At 35.1% G+C, this 13,808-nt stretch overlaps 1 protein-coding gene across 2 annotated transcripts in view; it reads left to right on the top strand.

Moving 5' to 3' along the window:
• The first annotated feature begins 4,669 nt into the window (after nt 1-4,669).
• MGAT4C (MGAT4 family member C) overlaps nt 4,670-13,808 on the top strand; it is a 287,399-nt gene continuing 278,260 nt past the window's right edge. For both annotated transcript variants that reach the window (XM_048934642.1, XM_048934641.1), the window contains exon 1: nt 4,670-4,873. The gene's annotated coding sequence lies outside the window, so the exon portion shown is untranslated. The remainder of the gene's footprint in view (nt 4,874-13,808) is intronic.

Genomic DNA, 13,808 nt, shown 5'->3' with positions numbered 1-13,808 from the left:
GAGTGGATAATATGGAAATTAAACCTCTGACAAACACAGTGTCAGGACCTCTTAGTGAAATGCTACATTTTTCAGATCCTATCTTATCTGTCTGTGTATCTTGGTGATAGTAGGTATAATTGACTTCTCTTAAAGCAAATGTGCTTGTGTGTATTCTTCCACGTATGTACATGTTCGACAAAGTACGTAAATTTTACGTAGATTAATAAGAACTGAAACAGGGATTTTGAGACAAGTTTGTAGACTAAGAAAGAAGTGAGGAAATTGTGTCTGTAGTTGTCAGACATAACAGCGATAATTCTGTGTAAGGCAAAATTAAAGGAAGCCTATACCCACTCCAAAATTCAAATTAGAAATTCCTGTACTATTTTGAATTTACCTCATACCTTCTCCATATGTGGGGTCATCTTAAATGATTAAATGGTCTTGAGATATTATTGTTCTATTGCCTTCTGTTAGTTTTCAGTTTTAGTAAGGAAAGAAAATCAAATTATCTATCTATCTGTCCGTTTTGGAGAGGAAAAAAGAACTCACTGTTTGATATTTCAGATTAAAAACTACTTTTCTAAAAAGCACAGTGCAGGCAGCTTGAAAGTAGGAAGTCTACCAATAGTAACAAAAGGGTAATGAACATCAACATATTCAGAACACATATTTCCTTCCCTCTTCTCAGTAAGTCCCAACTGCCTTCTTCTTGGAAATATTTAATGTGTCAGACTGAAGTCTGAATGTTTTCATGTCTATATTTCCTCTTCAAATTTATGTACTTCCATCTTGGATGTCCACTTTCCTATGTTACATGTTTTTAGTGTAGAAAGCACTGGCAGAAAAGCAGACTGTAGTCTCCGTATATTTGATTAATGTGAACATATAGCAGTGGGTCACATCTTCTGTCATTACATTTTAGGGTCAGAAAACATATTTATAAAGTATTTTATTTTCAACTAAAGAATCTACTCTATATTCTATATTCAACTCTAAGAATCTATATATAGACACACTTGTATTGTTTTTTTTTTTTCAATTTTTATGTATGTGTATGCATACACATACGTAGAAATGACAAACCTTTATATAAATCATTTTCCTTGCTGAGAATTATTGACTGGGAGAGAGCTGTAGCTCTCAAGATTTAGCCAAATAGTATACTCTCTATTATACAGAGTTTTCTTATTTTCTTTAAATGTCTGCCTGGATAGTTCTAAAGTCAAACTGTTATGTATATTTAAAAGCTAAATACACAGTGTGTGCAACTTTGTTCTAGAAATTAATTTTTTTTAAGCTCTAAGATATATAAATGTGGATATATGTAGTCAAGTCCATTACAATTTCTGTAATTCTTCACAGAATTGCAATACGTGCCACTGTCACCATCTTTTTAATATTGTTCTGAAATGCTGCTGCTGTCTTTCAATGATTTGTAATGTGTTTTCATGACTGTATTGCAGCATAGTAAAAGTATCTAGCGTGCTGTGCCACAAGCATCACCTCTGCTTCCAATATGAAATAAGACTGTCCTTTTAATTTCAAACAGATATTGGAATTGTGGAATAGGTATTGGAACTGCACTAGTAGATGGATAGTATCTTTGAATTTCTTATAAATCTATGTCTTGTTCTAAAACCTTGTAAACCAAGTGACTACTCTTCACTGTGCAACCCAAGCTTCCTTCAGGGAGTATTAACAATTCTCTCCCTGGACAAACGAAGCCAAAGAAAACTGAAATAATGAAACTCAGCACATTGTTAGTACTGAAATTCACATTTCTGTCTTTCTGTCTATATTTCTTTCTGTCTGTATGTAGCAGAACTTCTAAGTCATGTCTTGAACCAGCGATTGAGCACCTGCTGGAAAGGCAGGGCTGACCCAGGGGAACTCAGGTGCATGCAGTGCCCTTGAGTGACTGGAAGAGGTGGAGCAAGGATCTACCCCTTCCCAGACCTCAGTTATGGGTTGGCAGTGGAGATAATGGTATTTTGCTGGAGATCCCTGCCAAGAGTAAGCAGTTTTTTCCTTTGTTTCTGTGTCCACAGTATTTGGGCTTATCTTCCCTTTCTGCAGCCTCAGACCTCGCTACCCTGCTATTACTGTTGTGTTTTCCATCACATTTTAGTGTTAAGCTGTTTTTGTCTACCTGTTCACTTAAGAAGAGGACACAGAAGTGAACATGTGATCAAAGCTTAAAATTCCAATATGGTATTTTAGATGAAGTTGTTTTGTTGCTTTTCAGTTTCCCTTTATGGCACACAAAAATCCAACAGCTCCTATGAACTGAAATTTTTATGTTGCTGATTCAAATGGAAATGGATAAATCATATTTTCTAAAACATTCTCTCTTGCACTGTGTGGCCTAGGTCTGGATGTAGTATTCTAGCTGTGGCCTCCTTAGGCTCAACAGAGGAAAGGGAAGACTTTACTCAACTTATTGGAGAGCATTTGAAAATAGAAACAAATAACAAATAAGAAGACTGACAGAAAAATCTCAAAGGAAGATGAATACTTTCTCTTTCAGTAATCAACAATCTTTTTTTTTTTTTTTTTTTTTTTTTTTTTTTGTAAATGATATTCTAATAGATAAATAGCTTTATAGAATCAACTGTTTTAGACACTTTCAAGATTTAATGAAATTGATTATTTGTCATTATTAAAATCAGCAAATCAATATTCATATACTTACCCATGTTTTTGTAATCTGCAAACTTAAATAAAAAAATTCTAAGTTTAATATTATTTATCTAAAACAAATACAAAAGATGTTACATGTTGATCTGTTTGCACTTTGCACTGACAATGTGCAATTATTAAAGGCTGGGTCTGCAGTGCAGTCCCAACTAGAATCAGAAATATCAGTGTCATAGTAATAGAAGTAAACCTGGTGCAAGGCACAATGAGAAACTAATTATTTCTTAATCTCTGTGGAAAGAGATTCTATTTACATATATTGATTGTAATGAACAATTGGGTCTCAGCAAGAACTTGTGCAAGCTCCAAAGATGGGTTGTTGGGACAAAAGCTGAAGGATCTTCCACTTTAAAAACAAATTAAGCTGAGTATAGTAGTTGAGAAGCTGAGTCTATTAAGTAAGTACAGGGTAGTAGGCTCTGTGGACTACTGTAACACAACTCTCAAGGAAATTAGGTGTTTTTGACCATGCCTTTTCATTTCAGCTGGTGTAGCTTTGTTAATTTGAATGTATGTTTAGTTAATACAATGGGAGTTTAGTTTATACAGTGGGAGTTTGGGATGGGGGAAGAACAGAGAAAACAAACCTAAGCATTGATTCCTCAGTTTTCCATTGTCCACCGTTTGGAATTTTTATTTTTGGGTGGTCCTGTGTGGAGCCTGAAGTTGGACTCAATGATCCTTGTGGGTCCCTTCCAACTTCAGATATTCTATTTCTGTCGTTGTCAGAGAGCACAGTTTGCATCTGTCTCTTGGTGGTTTGTTTGGTTATTGTTTTCTATTGTTATCTAAGGCTATATTCTCATTTATTCACTTACATCTCTATTTGTTTACTGTTTGGTATAGGGACCTGGATATCCATAGTACTGAACATTCTGTTCTGAGAAAGTTATTGCTTGTAGAGAACTAGAACTTCAGAAAGTTGAATAAGTAGAAACTGAAGAGAGAATTTGCTTGTTTACTAAGGAGCACAGCTGATCTTCACTCTTTGAAATTATTCCTTTTATAATCTATTCAAAGCTTGATGGGATAGAGATAATCTAAAGCTAAAACTTAACTACTGTGTGTAATGTTAAACTCCCCTGCTTAAGCCACCTATGTAATAACTTTTACATAACAGTTGGAAATTAGTAACTTTGTCCAACAACTTTGGCACTAAACGTGTCTGGAAAAAATCAGCTCTGTTTTCCTTGCAAGCTGGTGTAATGAGAAAAGTGGTTTATAGCTAAAGATCAACAATCTGTTACAAAGTTTTGATAATTTTTGTTAGCAAAATTTTATGGTGGCATGGAAAAACATTGACCAGATATCTTTTTGGTTTATCTACTATGGCTAAATATGTCAATTATCCAGATCTTTAGCTGTCACTTCTGTTTGTGCCAAGTACGGGAAAATACTGTCACTTTCTCTCCTGAAAAATTTAATAAGATAATTATGAAGAAATACACAGATAGTCACTAAAAAGCAGACATAAAGAATAGGTAGCAGAAGGATAATTTGAGTATAAATATATAAAGTTCAGAAAACAGTGAAAAATTCCCATACTTAAATTATTGAACACAACTGTATCAAAAAAATGCTATCATCTGTCAGCTAAAAAACTTTATTTCTTTCACATATAAATATTTAGGCTGGTCCTACGCTTTTTTTTCCCCCCCTTTTTTTTTTTGTCTTTTTTAACCTGTAATTTAGAAGAATGCTACAGTGGGAATGAATTTCATGCTAGCAGACACTTTTAAGACTAGATTTAGCTGCAGTCACATTAGCTTAGATAATGGGAGAATTTTTCTTCATTGAAAATGCTCCCTGTCGCTTAAGAAGAACTCACTGAGGCAGCCTGCCATCTAGCTTTTTCACAGCAAAATAGGCTTGCAGACTGCAGATGAGAGACTCGGGAGCTGAGACAATTTTAACTTAGCCATCCCTAATTTATCTCAAGCTTTTTCAATTCATCTTCACTGCTCTGTGCACATTGGAACACCAGATTGTCAACCCCTGGGAACAGTATGCGACCAGGGAACTAGAGAGCTGTCACATCCTGAGAAATATTTAAATTGTGCCGATTTTCTTCTGGAGTGCTGAGCAGAGGGAATGAAACTCTCCATCAAGTCATAGCTTTGCGGGCAATAGATCAGAGGATACTGCCAGTTTTTCTAATGGATTATTGTTATCGGGCAGGTTCTTCCTGAAGGTATGTAGTTACTCTCTCAATTCATTACCCACACTATTTATCAGGTAATGATATAATGAACTAGTAATCCAGATACATTAAGAAAAATGTTAACTAAGTAATATGTATGAATTGAATGATGGCACTTTATTGCAGCATATTTGCAGGTAGTATACTCTGACATACTTACTGTTGATGTTTTGAACCTGCTGCCAAGTGCTTTGTCAGCAATACCCCCAGGCAAATAACAACCCTTAACCTTTAAAAAAAAAAAAAAAAGAAGGAATAATCTACTGTGCTGTATAATATGTATTCACAAGTTGATACTGACTGCCCACCAAATGCTATTTTTCTGCAGCAATTAATAAAGAAAAGCAAAATCAGAGTTGTAATTTTATATTTGCTATAGGTGAGTATTTATATCACAAAATGTTTTCCAAACGTGGGTAAGGGCGCAACTCCCCTTAAACTACTATGGATTAATTGTGGAGTTAGATATTTATTTGTTAGATGCAATATTCCATCCTTTTCAATGGGGAAATAGGTATTTAATTCTGAAAGTCTCCAATGTGAAATATGCATCAGAAGCCTGCTGTTGAATCTGTACTGCCAGACTCTAGGAGCTTCTTAGTAAAGCACAAGGATTATATATCAAAACAGGAGGTTTAAACAACAAAATCTGTAAGGAAGATTTTCTTGCTTTTTAAACTTTTGTGTTTAAATAAAAGTTACAGCATCTGCTTTCTAGTCTGGAAATCTTGCAGCAAGCCTGTCAGTGCAGCTTGTGAGGCAAGCTGACCTAAAAATGAAAGATCTCTCTAAATTGCAGAAGCAGACAGACATTTTTGAACAGTTTGAAGCGCGGGAATTGCTGCAGATATGGAAAAAGCACTGCCCAGCATACTCCAGGTATGGAGTAAAGCTAGCTTAGCACTTTATTCCTGATTTGGAACAATACCTGAGTGCAAGCTCTGGCACTTGAACACAAAAAGACAAATGTAGTGCTAAGAGTTAACTCCTAAAATAAAATTTTACCTTTAGCTTCTTTATTCAGTGCTCTTTCCATGCTGCTGTCATTCTCCCAAAAGTAAATTATGTATAAGCTTGTGTATAGAGCACTTGGTAGTGCAGTGGATATTCTGAACTGGATGTTTAATTGCAGGTGACAGATGGTTGTCAGATTTTTGCACGTACTGCTGAACGAAAGCAATATGGCAGTAACAGGTAAACAAGATAGGGTCTGGAGATTTCAGAGGCAAGTAAGGGGTTAAAATCTGTAAGTCTGAGATAAGAATCCTTTTCAGTGTGTTTAGATCCCCCTATTTCTAGAAAATTTTCAAGGAATTGATTAAAAAATTCTGGCAGTATGTGTTACTCATGTATGCAACACCTGAAAGTTCTTTTCCTTAAAGAAAAAAGAAAAAAGTTTGATTCCGTCCCATTTCCAATGAGCTCTGTTGAAGTATTTCTTTTCCTATGGACATTGGAATATATCCATATAGGCTTTCACTAAACTCTCCCTAGAGGCTTCTATCATCAGCGAGATGCTTTTTAAAGGAACTATTTATGCTGCCTCTGTATGTCCCAATCTCTCAAGCCTCTGGGTCAAATACATAGACTCCTCTTAAAATGCTGGCACCAATGGATGTTTCAGAATTTTATGCTATCATTTTTGATCATTAAAGCCTCAGAAGGTAATATGAGCATTTCTTATTGCAGAGTGCTCTTATAAATATCTATTCAGTTTTGTTTTCTTTGGGTCCAGTCATAAGCTTTTTCCCTCTAAGAGCTGTGCCACTTGAAAACTAATTAAATAGAATTACTCCTAATATATGGAGCTGAGGAGTAGCCAATAGAAAAATATGATTATATGAATACAATATATTATACTTGATTATATTTACTTTAAAAGAACACGGGAAAAAAAATATATATGCATGAATGGGAGAATGTTATAAATAGTAGAAATAAATGAAGAGTAATATATTTACATTCAGTCTTTACCTTCGCATTGATATTCTTCTGTTTTATCTATGTCTGTAGTGCAGTCATAGCTATGCCCTCTCTTGGTATATCAAATTATGAAGTTCCATATTCAAACAATATAATGTATTCTCTAATATTGTTAGAACATTTAGGTAAATAACTACATTTTAAATCATAACATTAAAAAAAAAAGAAAGAAAGAAAACCATTTAACACTTTAACTAATTCCTATTCATTCCTAAAGGTATTTACTTAACATTCAGAAAGGAAGAAAACGCAGACACAAATCTACTTTTTTTTTTTTTTTTTTTTTCAAGGTGTTAAATCCATTTTCTTTAAAGTGTGGTGTTTTGCCTGTCCTGATTTGACTGTTAGTTTGACATTTTTTCTTTTTTGCTATAAAGATTTCCTAAAAAAAATCATTTTATTTCCTAATTTAAAAAGAAAAAGAATGAAGAAAACAAGCAAAACCCTCAGGAACATACTTTAGTGTAGCAAATGGGCGTATCTTTTTCATATTCTTTAACAGTCCACAGTCGCTAATACTTATCTACTGTGCTCCACTTTGCTTTAGTAAGCTGAAGTGTTGAGTGTATTCCTTTCTAGATAGCTTCTTAAATTCCATTTCTTTCTTTTCTTTGTGCTAGAAAATCATAAAAGCAAAGAACTGTTTTGGCCTTTTTTTGTGCAATGCTCTTAGTTTTCCCTTGTTGTTATTTAAGAGTTTTTTGCACTTGGAGTATATTCTTCTTCCAGGGTAATTCTCTGGAAGATACAGACACTATGCCGAATTTGATGTATAAAAAAAGGGCATCTTCTTTCCCTAGCTTATTTGTGTTATTCAGGGAATTGGTAGTAACTATTTATATTCCATACTGAGAATATAAGTAGTATCACTTGAGGATTTTGAGAAAGATAAATAATGATTGTTCAACATTATTTATTCTTTGAACTCTAACAAGTTACTACTCTACAAGCTACTGTCAGAAGAGCTTAAATAAAGGAAGGCTTTGGAGTCTGGATAATAATAGAACTTGCTAAATCAGAAAGAGTGTTTTCATGTAAAACTCAATCAGGATGTACTGTGACTTTTTTTTCTTACCTTTATATGTCTTTTTAGGTTTCAGAACTGCTTTGTCACTCTTTACAGAATTTACAATTTATTCTTTCATGTGCACCTTTTATACAGCTGAGAAACACAATAATTCTGTTAAGAGCTAGGTAGGTCTAATGACAAACAACACACTCATAATTTATCAATTTTGATAGAGAAAAAGTGAAAGGATGATTTCCCCTGACAATCAGCACATCATGAAATAGACAACATAACTAGTTAACGCTGCAAGATTCTCTTATTTTAGTTGAAACTCTTCAATATGTTCTGAAACCATGATGCAACTTCTTAAACTATGGACTACTCTGCTCAGCTAAATTGGGTAGAAGTCCAAAAATGTACAGGCCTCCAATAAGTTTTGTGCTCTACCTTCCAGCCCCTTCATTCAGCTATACATGACATCTGTGATGTTAATAAACATGCATATTTAAACAAATGAGTAGATATTTGTTCATTTTTTCATTAGAAATGAATACTAAAAGTACTAAAAGTCCCTTCTGCCTCACTCTAACAGAACACTTTTCACAATCTTTTAAGAGAATTTGGAGTGTGTAATAGCAAAATTTTCATTCCTTATATCCTAACAGATAAATATTTGTAAAGTAGCTGTTTTTCTTGTTGAAAGGTACGTATCTCACAAAAATATTGACAAGTCTGTGGTTAAATTAACAAGTTTCCAAGTAATAACATTCTTGTTTTTTAATATTATATATATATATATTTAAAAATAGATCTGAATCCCTTTGTTCTAATGCTGATCGTAGCTTAATACATTTTAAGCAAAATTTCCCAAATTTTCATTTTTTTAAGGACATGAAATATATTCTATTGTGGGTACTACTTAAGGTATGCTTCAAGATGTGTTGTCATTACATTCACTTGCATGTTCAAAAAAAAAAGGGACTTTTAATTTGAGTGGGTTTTGAATATCAATTATCATTATGAAACCTTGGTAAATACATGTATTTTCACATGAACTAAGAATCACAATCATAGAATGGCTTAGGTGGGAAGGGACATCAAAGATCTGTTGTGGGCAGTGTTTCCACCTACCAGATTAGGCTGCCTGGGATCCTATCCAACAACCTGGCTTTGAACATCTTGAGATGGGGCATCCACAGCTTCTCTAGGTAATGTGTTCCAGTGCTTTACTACTCTCGGAGTAAAGAATTTTAAGCCAGTTTTTGTCCTTGTCCTATCACTGTTAGACCATGTAAAAAGTCAGTTAATGTCCTGCTTATAAGCTTCCTTCAAGTACTGCAAGGCCACAATGAGGTCTCCCTGGAACCGTCTGTTCTCCAGTCTGAACAAGGCCAGCTCCGTCAGCCTATCTTCACAGCTCCAGCTCTCTAGTCGTTTTTTGTGGACCTTCTCAGGAGCCTCTCCAGCAGTTCTGCACCCTTCTCCCCAGGGCTTCTTTCAGGGAGTTCTTCCAGTCTGTACATATATCTGGGATTGCTCTGACTCAAGTGCAATGCTTTGCACTTGACCTTGTTGGAAAGCATTTGGTTCATATGAGCTCACTTTTTTATCTTGTCTGGATGTCCCTTCAGGTGGCGTTCCTTTTTTGTGTTGTATCAAGTGCATCACTCAGTTTGGTGTCATCCTATCATCTTGCCTAGAAAGCTGATAGCATCCTGGGCTACATCAAAAGAAGCATGGCCAGCAGGTCGAGGCAGATGATCCTGCCCCACTACTCTGCTCTGCTGAGATCTCATCTGGAGTGTTGTGTCCAGATGTGGAGTCTCAATAAAGGAGAGCATTGTAGCATGTCCAGAAGAGGGCCACAAAAAAAAAAAATCCAAGTAATGGAATACCGCTCCTACGAGAATGGGCTGGAAAAGCTTGGGCTGATCAGTCTGGAAAAGAGAAGGCTACAGGGTGACCTGATAGTGGCTTTTCAGTATCTAAAGGGGAGCTACTGGAAAGAAGAGGACAGATTGTTTAGCGGGGTCTGTGGTGATAGAGCAAGGGGAATTGATTTCAAGCTTAAAAATGGTATAAGGAAAAAGTCTTTTACAGTGAGATTGGTGAGGCACTGGAACAGGTTGCATGGTGATGTGGTGAATGATTACTCACCACAGACTTTCAAGGTAAGGCTGGAGCAGGCCCTGGGCAACCTGATCTAGCTGTGGTTCTGTTCACTGCAGGGGAGTTAGACTAGATGACATTTAAAGGTCCCTTCTGACTCTAAGGAATCTATGATCCTTAAATTTGCTGAAAGTGTGCTTAAGCCCACTGTCCAGGTCATTAATTAAGATTCTGAGCACCAGTAACAAGAAAGACCCCTGGAGGACACCACTTGTCAAGGTGGAAGACAGTCATATAGAACCACAACCCTCTGGCTGCAACCATCCAACCAACTCTTTATCCCCCAAATAGTCCAGGCTTAAACCAAGAAGTATTTGCCTTTTTGAATGTTTAGCATGCTACTGTATATTAATGATGAAAAAGTTATCTATAAAATCAAAATACTTTGAATCAAGGAGGATTTGATAACTGATTCTAGTTAAACTTTGCCTTCTTTCTACGGTATTCCCTTATTCCCTTTTTGCTCAGCTTCAATTTGCCAAGTTGAAGAAATACAGGGACCAGTGTGCTTTTAGAAACTGTATATTTGTATGGTGGCTAGAAGTAACAGGGGTTAATAAGCTATCTCATACATCCTTTTTGTGTTGTAAAATCATGAAGAAAACAGACACTGCCAAACTGAACAGATTTTTTTAAAAAGTCAGACTCCCAAAATATTTAAAAAATAAAAAACTGTTTTGGTTTATTTTCTGTATTCCTAAGAATGTTCATAGATCTGTTGCAATTAATGTAGCCCATTCTGAAATTTAGGTTTGATATTTAGCACTTTCACGCAACCAAAATATCTCTCTGGCCTTCCTTACTTAGCAGTTAGTACGCTGCTCTTTGTCTCATGCTCAAGACAATATTTTCCTTCTTAATACAATCTTTGAGAACCAAAGATGTATTTTCATCTATTCTCTAATGAAGCACTTGTCTGCTGTATCTCTCCCCCTCCTGATTATTAAATTCTTCAGAATACTTCAGGTTGCATGAGACTGCTCCTTTCTACACATTTCTGGAAGGCATGCGTTTCAGATAACTGTAGTATTCTCGTTGGGAAGGAGAACTAAGTATGATGCAATCCAATAGGGATGTGGCACTACGTCCTTTCTCTCCTTTCCTTACTTCTTTTGGACAGGCTTTTCAGCAATTTGCTTCATGCTATCACTAGAGCTTGTCAAATACATCCATGAACCACTCTAAGCACAAGCCTGATGGAAAGCTAATCTAGCAGGAAAAAGTTTTCCAATAGTTTAGAAATTGAATCATGCCAGCTAAGGTCCTGTTGAATCTGAGACAACATTCACTACAGGAAAAGACCAAAGTGACTGAGGCTGTTAGTGGAGTAGGGTGGAAAGAGGGATTTCCTCCTTTTGCTGCAATAAACTGTTAGATCTCATCAGCTATAACATTTAACCTTACCTTAAAGCTGTCTTGTACTCTTTTTATGTCTCCTTATATCCTGTCAAAAAGTGTCAGTGGAGGAAAAACATAATCTCTGCTCTCATTCAGAGGTTTTATTCCTCCAGTCTGTGCCTCCCTGGGAAAAAGCAGTCTAGAAAACAAACGCAGAGATGGAAGTCACTTAAGGTTTTGAAAATTCCCCAGCCATCAAATGACCAGCTGCAATAATAATCAAGGTGGCAACTCAAAAAGGATATCTGAGAGCCAGCTCTATAATCTATTGAATCTCAAACAGTCCTAAAACTAGGCAGTTTTATAAAAATTGGAAAAATATGTTTACATGAAAGCAGTGGTGAATTTCTAAGACTTTTTTCTGGCTTCTTCTTAAACACCGTGATGTTTCCAGGTAAATATTTTAATGGGCAATGCTTCATCAGTTTTGAAGTTTTTATTATGCATTTTACTTTTAATCTTCACCTTGATCAGAACTATTTTTCCCATGCTGTCAGAAGAACTATAATTCTTAAGAAAAATTACCTAATAAAAATATATTTTGCTTTGTTTTCTTTAGTGTTGAAGTTAATTCAAACTGTTTCAAGGCTCCCAGTGCTTCCTTTAAAAGAGACCTTATGCTTTGCCACAAAAACTCTGATTTAATGTGTAATTCAAGAAAACTTTTATAGCAAACAATAAATGTGACTGGTCTTGTATGATCCAGGAGCTAGGCTATGTGTTCCAAAATGTCATCTACTGGTTTAATGATCTTGCATACTGATCATCTACTTAATTAAAAAATCTGTAAAATTACTTCTGTTTCCACTGGAATTCTTCATCACAATTTCAAACTATGATTTCATGTCAGAATATCAAATTTTTTTTTGTCTTATTTCATATTTACAACTCTTGTCATGTGTGATGGGGAAATGAAAGAAATGATTTGATAACTGCAGATTTTGATGAGAGAAGAAAATTAAATGAATGGAGAAGACACCGAATTTAATCTTTGGATATCTTTGGATAAACTGAAATGATAATAAAATATGATTTTAGATATAGAACAGTGAACCAAATAATGCAAAATATATTTAACCTGAGATATTATCCAAAGAAAGATTGCAGTCTGAATCCTTATGTAAGTGAAGGATACAAAGCTGGATAATTGTGAAGGATTAAGATATTCCTATTAGGAACCCCTCTATTGTGGTTGTGACATCAAGGGTTTTATATACAATCAATTTGTCCCCTAAGATTCAGAATTGTCTTCAAGGTGGTGGTGAGAATGGAGTTCATGTTACAACTGATGAAGATTAAATGGTAATGTTATCTCAGCAGAAGCCAATATAGAAAATACTCTCAATTCTGTCAAAATTCTTGATTCTATAGCACTTGAAAAACAAGCTTTAGAATGAACGCATATTCTCCAGGGAGGAGGAGGAGAAATTGAAGGCTCTGCTGTATGCAGCTGTAAAATGATGCTCAAACACTGTATTTGACTGATTGTTTGATCTGCTATATTAAATTTCATGAATTCTACTATTTCTCCACTAAGAAAAATTGTTACTGTTTTGTTGATTTTGTTCCCATATTTGAGTGATACAAGTCAGTGTATTAGAAAAGGAAGCTGTTTTCAGAATGAGAAAGCCAACACGCACATGCATTATGTAAATATTTGTAATTGAAACTCAGGCATAAATCAGACTGCAAATATGGGTTATCATCAAAATATGTTGTTTACCTTTTTTACTGAATAGAATTACTGTGATATTTTAGGGGCAAAATATATACAGAGATTTGTTATTGGAAGAGTTTATTCATGAGAAGTTATCTTCACTGAAAGTGAAACCAAATTTGATAGCTATAATATTTGCAACAAAACTATAAAACATATTTATATTGTCTAAATAATTTTAGAACAGTTTGGGGAGGGGGGGGGGGGGGGGAAGGGAAGCAAGAAAAGAGCAAGTTAAGTTTTCTTAACAGGCAGTAATGGAAGAGCAAAAAATAGGAACTATTTGCATACCCAGTCACCCAGTACTACCTGCTGTCTGTAGGCAGGTTGTTGTATTTGAAATGCTTGTACACTGAATAGTATTTACAGGATGAGATTTTTGTTTTACTTTTTTTCAGTGGTCAAAACTAGCATACTAAATAAGTGTATGATATTATACACTATTTCATGTTCCTTATGTAGAGGATCCAGCCTTCTGAGAGCAGCCATAGACCACAACATACTTTTGAGTGATGACATATATGTAGATAAGTTGAAGGACACTCTCTTACAAAATGGCTGTTTCATTTTCTCTGTATTCCCCATGGGAAGAAATATTTAAACAATTTCTTTTGTTGTTGTTGTTGATATTGTGTCTGCGTATATTTTAA

Source organism: Lagopus muta, chromosome 1 (assembly GCF_023343835.1).
Source record: "Lagopus muta isolate bLagMut1 chromosome 1, bLagMut1 primary, whole genome shotgun sequence".
Classification (NCBI taxonomy): Eukaryota; Metazoa; Chordata; class Aves; order Galliformes; family Phasianidae; genus Lagopus; species Lagopus muta.
Note: the sequence above shows the minus strand (reverse complement) of the source record. Positions and strands in the feature narration are given on the sequence as shown.